Raw genomic sequence first — 9,984 nt, 5'->3', positions numbered from 1 at the left:
CTATACCAGCTTCTAGGAAAAAATTAACTCTATCCCAGCTGAAACCAGGACAGTGAGCTTCTGGTAGCCATGGAAGCTTTGCAGATCCCATGGGGATCTGATGGATTTCTAGCCTGCCGAGTGAAAAGGTGTGAAGTGGGCACAAGCTGGAACAGGGGGAATCCCACCTCAACCTAAGGAAAAACCTTTTCTCTTGCGAGGGTGGTGAGAGACCCGTGTCAGGGAGCAGCGCAGGCACACTGCTCCCTCAGGGACCGGGAGCCAAAGGGGGTCCCATGGCTGGGCCCCGCCCTGCTGGCCTCGGCCTACGCGAGCGAGGGGAGCAGCCAGGTCCCGGGGTGGGCAGCCGAGAGCCCAGAGGGGCAAACCTGTGCCCAGTGAGGCGCAGCTCTGAGGGCAAGCCAGGAAGTCAGGCCAGGCCGAGCTGGCGTGCAGGCCCAGTGGTGGCAAGCAGGGTCAGACGCAGTCCAGCGATGGCCAGGCAGGGCCACAGGGAGGCCAAGTGCAGACCGGGAAGGCAGCCTGCGGGCTGGGGTCTGAAGCAGCGAGGTCCGTGGCCAGGCACAGCTGAGACAGAGCTGGAGCCGCGGACACCATGACAGAGCTCAGGCAGGGCCTGGAGGCCTCTGCCTACACCTCAGTGGGCCTCCTGGGCTGGAGGCCCCAAGGACCTGGGGCAGGGCTGGAGGCCCCAGCTCAGCTTGCTGGTGGTGGTTTATTTGTGCCCCAGAGAGGTTGTGGAGTCCTCATGCTTGGAGACGCCCCAAACTGGACGTGGCCCTGTGCGACCTGCCCTGCCTGACCCTACTTTGAGCAGGGTGGGGACGGACAAGACGAGGCCCCTTCCAGCCTTGACGATGCTGTGCTTTCAAGGCACAAACATCTCCAGTGATCCAGAAATTTCACGCTGCAGGCCTGGTTTTATTCAGCTAGACCTCATGCCTGCTTTAACGAGCCTCAGTAAGTGAGTCAGAGCCTTCCACGGAACAGTGAAGAGGAATGCCTGTGGTGTCATCCGCAGAGCTTTGTACCGTCCTTACTTGAAGTTTCCCACTGGGGCTAATTCGGGTGTTGGTGTCAGCATCAACAAGGTGCTTTCACCCATAGCCCATATGAAGCAAATGCCTGTCCCTCCCTGCCCCTGCTCTGAATGAAAAGCAGTCCTGCAGACACCCCTGAGAGGGAGCACCCATCTGTGGCCTTTTCCTCTGGGGAGGCTTGAGCCATGATTGTGCTCAGCTGAGGGATTAGTGCTGAGCTACTGCTAATCATCAGTTACCAAACTCTTCCTGCCTTTGTAGGGCTGAGCCATCCTCATCCCTTCACCGGCCACAGCCCCCATCTTCACCCCTCGGGATGGTCCCTGGCCCTGCCAGTCTGCTCCCACCCATGTCCTCCTCAGCTATGGGAGGCCTGCCACAGCCCGGAGCCAAACTCAGTGCCAGGCCCCACTGCAGCTGTCACAGAGGGACCGCAAGGACAAGGGAGCCCCAGGGCTGAACCGTGACTATCCCAGCTCTGCAGAGCCAGCAAAGGCCTTCCAGGGCCAGCAACTCCCCGCTCCCCTCCAGTCCTAACACTGACCCACCAGAGGGACACTCGCAGAAACCCACATGTCCTCTTTAATCTGCCCATGCCCTGAGATGCCAAACAGAAAGGAACGTAACCTAATCTAATCAACCTAACCTAGAGCCAAATCCCACCGGATCCCAGCACACGCTGGGAGAAGTGCTGAGAAGAAGCCCCCTTCCTTTTTGCCCAAGGCCTTCACGAGCCTCCTACCAGCTCCGTAGGCCACCAACACAGCAGACACACAGCCCACCACAGGCCCTCCTCCCGCCACCCTCGGTGCTGCGGGAGGGGACACCCTCCCCACTGTCCCCTCTGCTCCTGGGGAGCCACAGCGGAGGCAACGTTAGCTGAAAAAGATCGCCCTGACATAGTTCAGAACAGCGTCCTCGGAGTCTAGGTGTCTAGGTGTCTTCCCGGCAGCAGAGCAAGAGGAAGATGACGACTCCCCTTTTGATTCTGAGGTAGAGTCATAGAATCACAGAATCATTTGCCTTGGGAAAGACCCTCAAGATCTTGGAGTCCAACCGTAAACCTCAGACTGCCAAGTCCACCCCTAAACCGTATCCCTAAGCGCCGCGCCTACACGTCTTCTAAATCCCTCCGGGGTGGGGCCTCAACCACTTCCCTGGGCGGCCTGTTCCAGCGCTTGATAGCCCTGTCAGTGAAGAAAGTTTTCCTAATATCCAATCTAAACTTGTTCCTGATACAAGCCAGGATGCTATTGGCCTTCTTGGCCACCTGGGCACGCTGCCGGTCCCATTCGGCCGGCTGTCGACAAGCACCCCCAGGTCCTTTTCCGCCGGGCAGCTTTCCCACCACTCTTCCCCTTCTCTGAAGGACGCAGTGGGGCCCCACTGGGCTCGCTTGCTTTGGGGCTCCTTTCCCTCTGCTGCTGCTTCCGCCACACGCTCGTAACTGGGACCTGGACATGCCGGTGCTGCAGGCAAGCTGTTCACTTAGCACTGGGACGACGTCAGGTCAAGCTAATGACGCGGGTCTCCTAGCAGCTGGCCTTTGAGCTGCATTTCTAGTACAGGATTGAAGCAGTAAAGCTTCCCGCCGGCTACAATCCTCTGAAATCCTAGGAGGCTGGCGCTGTGAGCATTGCTGGTTTCCCACCACACAGCTCTCTTCTCCGCATCCAGTCAGTGTCAAGTGGTTGCCCGTAGGGCCTAGCGTCCAGACGCTTAGCTGCTTCTGCCTAGGTCCTCTCGATCTTGGGCAGGTGTCCTTCGGCCCCTTTTGAAAGCCCCGCTCAACAGAGATGCCCAACACGCTGGCTCTGTTTGCCCTTTTTGCTCTGTCCGTCACCTGATACCACGTTACGCGTGGTGGCTGAAGCGGGAGATTTGTGCGTGGAAACGGGTCGAGGTGGAGCCTGTGCCAGTTCTCACGCCTCTCTTTTAAATTACGCAGACGGATTCGGAGGGTCCCAGGAGAGTGGTGACGGGTGCGCAGCTTCCAGATGCAGAGAGACGCGGAGCGTGCACGCCGTCCGTTGCACAGGGGCACGGCAATGGTAATTTCCTGACGGGCTAAATGGTTACCTTTGTAAGCTGCTGTGGAGTGAAGCGGATGGGGAAAAGCAGAGTGAAATAAGCACTCGCAGCAGCGTCGCCCCTCTTTCCTCCTCCGTAGGTGTCTTGCCAGCAGCAGAGCAAGCGGGAGATGATGTCTCTTCATTTGAGAATGAGTTACTTTCTCCTCCGGAGGTAATGCAGGAGTCACGCTTCTGTAACCCCAGTGCTGAAATGCAATGTGAATCTGCAGTGCTGCTGGGGCTTCCTGTCCCCACTGTCTGTCTCTCTGTCTGTGTTCTTGCTCTCTCAGGTTTCTGCACTGCAGCGGGAAGAGCTTCAGCTAAAGAAGGGTGCTTTAACTCAAGCACATTGTCAAGGCAACAGACAGGTGACTCTAATAGAGGCCGATGCAGATATCTTTAAATAGAGCCTGTTGGTGTACGGAGAGCTGTTCTTGCAACTGAGTTCATTTTGGAATGCTGCTGAGAGGTGGTTGTTGTATTTGGACCTGAACTGAGTTTCCAACCGCATTTCGTTCCCGTTGTGAAGCAGAAGGTCTGCATAAGGAGGGAAAACAGTGGGCTGGAAAAAAGCGCATGCACGGACTCGCAGCCTGTGTTCCAAGGAGAAGAATACTTAAGCCTTTTCTGTGTATGAGGAAAGAGAAAGCCTCATGAAGAGCTGCCGATAGTTTAGATGTGCTCAGCTGAGAAAGGTGCCCGCAGATGCCTGCTGGTGGCGGCCAAAATCTCTGATCTTTGAATTCACTAGTCACAGAAGCATAGAATGGTTTGGGTTGGAAGGCACCTTCAAAGATCATCTGGTCCAAGCCCCTGCTGCGGGCAGGGACATCTTCCACTAGATCAGGTTGCTCAAAGCCCTGTCCAGCCTGACTTTGAACCCTTCCAGGGATGGGGCATCCACAACTTCTCTGGGCAACCTGCTCCAGTGTCCCACCACCCTCGTTGCAAAACATTTCTTCCTCATGTCCAATCTAAGTCTACCCTCTTTTAGTTTAAAACCGTTGCCCCTTGTCCTGTCACTACAGGCCATGGTAAAAAGTCTCTCTCCATCTTTCTATATTGAAAGGCTGCCATAAGGTCTCCCCAGAGCCTTCTCTTCCCCAGGCTGAACAACCCCAACTCTCTCAGCCCTTCTTCATGGAAGAGGTGTTCCAGCCCTCTGATCATTTCTCTCGCCCTCCTCTGGACCTGCTCTAACAGCTCCGTGTCCTCCTGGTGCTGGGGACGCAGGGGCTGGATGCAGTGCTCCAGGTTGGGTCTCACGAGAGCAGAACAGAAGGGGAGAATCACCTCCCTCAGCCTGCTGGCCACCCTGAAGACGGATCTAATGTTATAATCCCATGAGGAAAAGCATCTCTCATGTTGTCATCTTCTTCTTGATTTCTCTGTGCTCATGGAACGTGCTCATGTTTCTTTAGAGATGGGTCAGGCAGCTGCAGCAGGAGCTTGCCGACGCTCTCAAAAAGAACGCCCTGGCAGAAGCTTCACCTGAAGCCAAGAAGCGCTACAGCAGGGACCTGCAGGAACAGAAACTGCAGTTGCAGAAGGAACTGGACAGGTCTAAAGCGAAGGTATGGAGAAAGCCCGTCTCTTGTCTCTTGGCAGGGGCCCGGGCCTTTTTTGTAGCAAACCAGAGTGGGGAACTGATCCTTTCTTGGGGGTTTTGTGGAACCCAGGGTGGTTCAGTGTGCGGCTCGCTGTGATGAGGGGGCTGGGAGGGAACAGCACTGCTGTCTTTGGTGCCTGCTGGTTTGCACCGCTTGAAGTAACAGTGGAGGGCTACGCTAAGGTGGTCTTAGTATACTAGACAACTTGGCAACAGGAGTAGATTGAGTGACGTGTAAGGGACTCACCTGGTTTTATAAGCCTGGCGCCTACCATTACAAAGGCCACTAACCGTGAAAGTCACTTTGTCCTTAACTGGAGAAGGGTGTTCCTTTCAAAAAGCTGCTTCTCCAGTTTCACAGAGCGCACACGTATTTGCTGCTTCTCTTGGGTTTGGCAAAGTGGAGTGTGTGCTGACAGAGAAAGAGTAGGCATGCTGGAGTGTTGCGCTGGTGCTTTTTTGTATTCCCTCATCACGTCATCACTGTTAGGGAGTTGCAAAGTCACTTTAGGAGCAGGAGGAGGAGTGTTGTGGCAGCATTTAGGAAATGCTGTAGGAAATCAGTGTCGACGTAGGAGAGGGGCCCGTAGAAAAGATGAAGAAGTAACATGGCTTTGGAGGGTCGACGTGAGAGTCAAAGCAGTCCACTCCTTTTTATCAAACCTAAGCTGACCGCTGGGGATTCTTGTTGTGGTTTGACAGCTGCAGGAATTGAAAGAACGGCGTATCCGGACTGAGTGTTATGTCACGTCCCTGAAGAACGCCATAAAGGATAAGCAGAGGGAACTAACAACTTCCAGGAACCAGCAGGGCCTTCTGGTCGCATATTCTAGAACTACGGCTGTCGCAGAGCTGAAAGAACGCATACGACGGTAAGGAAGTACCACAGTGGAGCAAGGCTTTGCTTTGTGCGATTGTGTGAAAACAACAGGACTGTCTTCTTGCATCCCAGTGAGATAATAATACACGATTTTCAAAGATGCTTTTGTTTTAGATGAGGTTCTTTCACACTCTTCTGTGGGGATTTGTGCTCTTGTGGACTTCTGTGACAAGGCCTGTACTTCTTTTCCAGGCTCCAAGTTGAAAACGCCAGGCTGGAAGCCACAGTCCAGCAACAAGCCACGACCATTGAAGCCCTTCAGAAAGACCTGCAAGCCTCTGCCTCAGTAAGCTAGTCGGAGCCTTCCCTTTTCATGAGCTACAGAGCCCAGTTCCGTATTCATGTGGGGAAATTTTAAGATGAGGTTTTTGTTGGAGAGCCTACGAGAGATCAGTTCCTCTGTTCTACTGACTATAGGCTTCTCTGAAAGTCCTGCTGGCCCATTCCCCAGCTTTCTGGCTTTGAGAGTTGTCCCATGAGACTACAGCAAGTCCCACTTAACGCCATCTTTGTTAAGGAGTTGACAGTAAGGCACTGGCTTGCGTATTTTCTGCTTTAGACCAGTCGTGAGGTTGAGACCTCAGGCAGTGCTTCAGACAGTCATGCAGTAGAGGCATTTGGTACTTTTGGCTGCGGGCTTTCCTCGCGCTCAGGTGGAGCCCAGCGCTTCATCCTGGAGGCTTGACTATCATCATCAGACTGTGACAGGAATTCTTCCGTTGCCTGTACTCTGGTCACCCTCCTGTTTTAGTGACTATGGATTCCTTGGCCAGAAGGTGTGGGTCCGTAATGCAACAAGAAGACCTCCAAAGATGAAAGTCAGCAACTAATAAGGGAACGACACCTCCCTTGGCAGTATTTTGTGTGCTTGGGGGGCGTTGCAGGGCAGGCAAACGCTGTGCTGGACTGATGCTGGCAAGAGAAGCAGAAAGGCCGTGAGGCGTGACCTTCAGTCGGGAAAGTCCTAGCGTGACTCCTCTTTTCTTCTTTTAATGCTGCGGTAGGCTCAAAATGGCCTGGAGGACTTGGCCACTGGCTTTCAGAAAACACGGACTGCAAACAAACACCAACATCAGCAGGTATATGAACGGCTTCTGGGAATGACTGGTTTTAGTCTTTGAATTTCTTGTGGGCAGGTGACGTATGAAAAGATCAGGTGGGCTCTGGGGAACCCCCCAGGTTTTTGGGCAGGGCACCTGCAGAGGAAAAGTCTATCTATTCTCTCATCCTGCTGGTGCTACTGCGTTTTGAACGTGCCTGGTGAGCAATATGGGGGCACTTGCGTTCCTCAGCACAGTTCCTTTGATGGGTAGGCTGTGTGCTGTGGACAGGAGAGAGATCTGTGCCTGAGAGCTGCGAGAGGAGACTGGACTTGGGAGATCCCCGTTGTCTTCTTTGTGGAGAACACCATGTGCACATTCTGCATACGGATCCTGTTCCTGTGCTCTGTGCGCGATGTATCTTTTCTATTTTGAAAGCGTGGGAGCAAAAGCGAGGAAGCGAAGAAGCTGGCCGAGATGAAATGCCGATCAGAAGAACGTCTGGACGAAATGCGGGGAAGAAACGGCACACAGGAGGAAGAACGTACCAGGCATGGCTTTTTAGTGCTTTAAAGAAATATCACGCTGAGTAGAAGTCAAGCTTCACTGGACTCTAATATAAAAGCATGTACCTAACCGTTTGTGAGCAAATTCAAGCCTTGCATTCGATCTTGCAAGGTGCTTCTGTGCATGAACCTATGGTTTTAAAAAGCTGCAAAAGGCCTTGCAAATACAGGCTGCCTGCAGTTCTCCTGGGAGGGAAGGAAGCCTTTTCTTCCTCTGTTCAGGTGAACTTTGGGCCCTCCAAGTGATGTGTGATGCTGGAGTGCTGGCTGTTCTCAGTAATTCCTGGCCTGTCAAGCATGTTACAGATGAAGCAAGCCGTGGCTGTGCTGCTTACGTAGGAGTATGTGAAAAAGGCCGACTGTTGCTTTGCTTCACGCTCTCCTTACTCATTTGCTGTGCAGGTTGAAGATGCGTCTGGAGGGAACTCGGACAAAGCTGATATGCGGGCAGAGAGAGTCCCAGCTCAGTTTCCAGGGAGAGATGAAGAACAGCTGTTCTGAGGTGGCCAACCAGGTTGGTAAACTAAGAAGAAATGTGAGCGCTGGTTGGTTTGGTGGATTTGAGGTGATTATTTGTTTCTGCTGGAACCTGGATGATTCTTTTCCTATGCTTCTCTTCCGTGTTGCTAATTATCTGTTGGCTGTATTTTGCAACTGATTGACTTCTCTTGAGACTCCTGCTGCTATTGTAGCAGTGGATGATGATGATGATGATGATGATGATGATGATGATGTTGATCAACACAGATGAAGTTATCGTGATGGGTAAAAGCCATGAGCCAGGAGTCCCAGCAGGGCTGCTGAGGTCAATGGCCTCGCTGACCATGACACAGTCCCAGGGGCCCCGAGCGACAAGAGCAGAGCTGGTCACCATACATCGAGATTTTAATACATTTTAATACTCTCTCAGCAGGCAACGAATGCAGTCTCGAGGGCCCCCCACCTTACAGATCTCCACAGAAGTGAGTAACTTTAGAGCTCTCTCTTTGAGTTCCTTTTGTTTTGCCGCTTACAAGTTGGTGACATTTCCCAGCAACTGGAGATGCAGTCGAAAAAACGCATGCAGGGGGCAAGGTGAAACCAGGACCTGTGAGAAAAGTTGTTCACTTTGCGTGGGACTCAGGAAGAACCGGGGCAGAACCAGGGCTTGACCCCAGAAGGCGCTGGGAGACTAGCACGGTGGGTCACAGGCAAACAGAGCAGTCTAAAAGAGAGATGGGAGAAAGAGCTGGACAAGAAATAAGGCAAAAACTGCAAGAAGTTGAGCTGTATCTCCACGTAATGCAATTTTCCACGTGCGTCTGTAGCCCACAGGCTGTAACGTTGTTGCCGACCCGTTTGAGAGTTTGCTTTTCAGTATCTGGATCTGTGCGTTAGTGCTGCCCTTCCCAGGATCCACTTTCCAGTGCTGCCTTTGGCCCAGCCTGCTGTAAAACTCACGCACAGCCTTTTCTTCTCCCGCCCTTCCCCCGTCAGAGCTGAACCTCCAACACCGTTAGCAACGAGAAGATGCTGGAGCAGAGGAAGTGCCAGTGCCAGAAAACAGAGTGCTCACAGGGAGATGAATGAAGCCTGCAAACCTTTGCCTTCCACCTCACCCAGCAGCTAACCTGCATCTAATTCCAAGGGTTCTGTTGCAGTTTGGTCTTTAATAAACTGTGTTATCTAGTACACGTCTTCTTAGTTTTGCTGCACACTTGGAGCGCTTCGGACCTAGCACGTTTGGATGAGGAGAGTCCTATTTTTGAAGGCTCACTCAGGCTCTCTTCCTATGCAGGCACTTAGCCTGTCCCTCCCTGCCCCTGCTCTGAATGAAAAGCAGTCCTGCAGACACCCCTGAGAGGGAGCACCCATCTGTGGCCTTTTCCTCTGGGGAGGCTTGAGCCATGATTGTGCTCAGCTGAGGGATTAGTGCTGAGCTACTGCTAATCATCTCTTCCTGCCTTTGTAGAGCAATCCTCCTGGTGGTCTGGGCAGAAGGTGATGGGAGAGTGTTGTGGTTTAACCCTAGCCAGCAACTAAGCACCACACAGCCGCTCGCTCATTCCCTGCCTGCAGTGGGACGGGGGAGAGAACTGTAAGGGTAAAAGTGAGAAAACTCATGAGTTGAGATAGGAACAGTTTAATAATTTCAATAAAGTAAAATAGTAGTAGTAGTAATAATAATATAGAAAGCAAGTGATGCATGATGCAATTGCTCACCACCCGCTGACCGATGCCCAGCCCATCCCTGAGCAGCGATCGCGGGCCCGCACCCTACCGCACCCAGTTTATATACTGAGCATACGGTATGGCATAGCCCTTTGGCCAGTCTGGGTCAGCTGTCCTGGCTGTGCCCCCTCCCAGCTTCTTGTGCACCAGGCAGAGCATGGGAAGCTGAAAAGTCCTTGACCAGTGTAAGCACTACTTAGCAACAACTAAAGCACCAGTGTGTTATCAACATTACTCTGATACTAAATCCAAAACACAGCACTATACCAGCTTCTAGGAAAAAATTAACTCTATCCCAGCTGAAACCAGGACAGTGAGCTTCTGGTAGCCATGGAAGCTTTGCAGATCCCATGGGGATCTGATGGATTTCTAGCCTGCCGAGTGAAAAGGTGTGAAGTGGGCACAAGCTGGAACAGGGGGAATCCCACCTCAACCTAAGGAAAAACCTTTTCTCTTGCGAGGGTGGTGAGAGACCCGTGTCAGGGAGCAGCGCAGGCACACTGCTCCCTCAGGGACCGGGAGCCAAAGGGGGTCCCATGGCTGGGCCCCGCCCTGCTGGCCTCGGC

At 53.0% G+C, this 9,984-nt stretch overlaps 1 long non-coding RNA gene across 4 annotated transcripts; it reads left to right on the top strand.

The window, feature by feature from the left end:
- The first annotated feature begins 3,052 nt into the window (after positions 1–3,052).
- Positions 3,053–9,386, top strand: LOC148054607 (uncharacterized). 4 transcript variants are annotated; one of them, XR_015706836.1, is made up of 3 exons: positions 3,053–3,284; positions 3,403–8,169; positions 8,684–9,386. It is a non-coding gene; the product is annotated as an uncharacterized LOC148054607 (long non-coding RNA). The 4 variants fall into 4 exon arrangements; XR_015706837.1 differs by having other exon boundaries at positions 3,053–3,807; positions 4,534–8,169; XR_015706835.1 differs by having other exon boundaries at positions 3,053–4,686; positions 5,424–8,169.
- The last annotated feature ends 598 nt before the right edge of the window (positions 9,387–9,984 follow it).

The sequence above is a fragment of the Nipponia nippon genome, unplaced genomic scaffold (genome assembly GCF_047370975.1).
Source record: "Nipponia nippon isolate SJK-2023a ecotype South Korea unplaced genomic scaffold, ASM4737097v1 scaffold_3, whole genome shotgun sequence".
NCBI lineage: Eukaryota > Metazoa > Chordata > Aves > Pelecaniformes > Threskiornithidae > Nipponia > Nipponia nippon.
The sequence above is the reverse complement of the archived record's forward strand: the minus strand, read 5'-3'. Positions and strand labels throughout refer to the sequence as shown.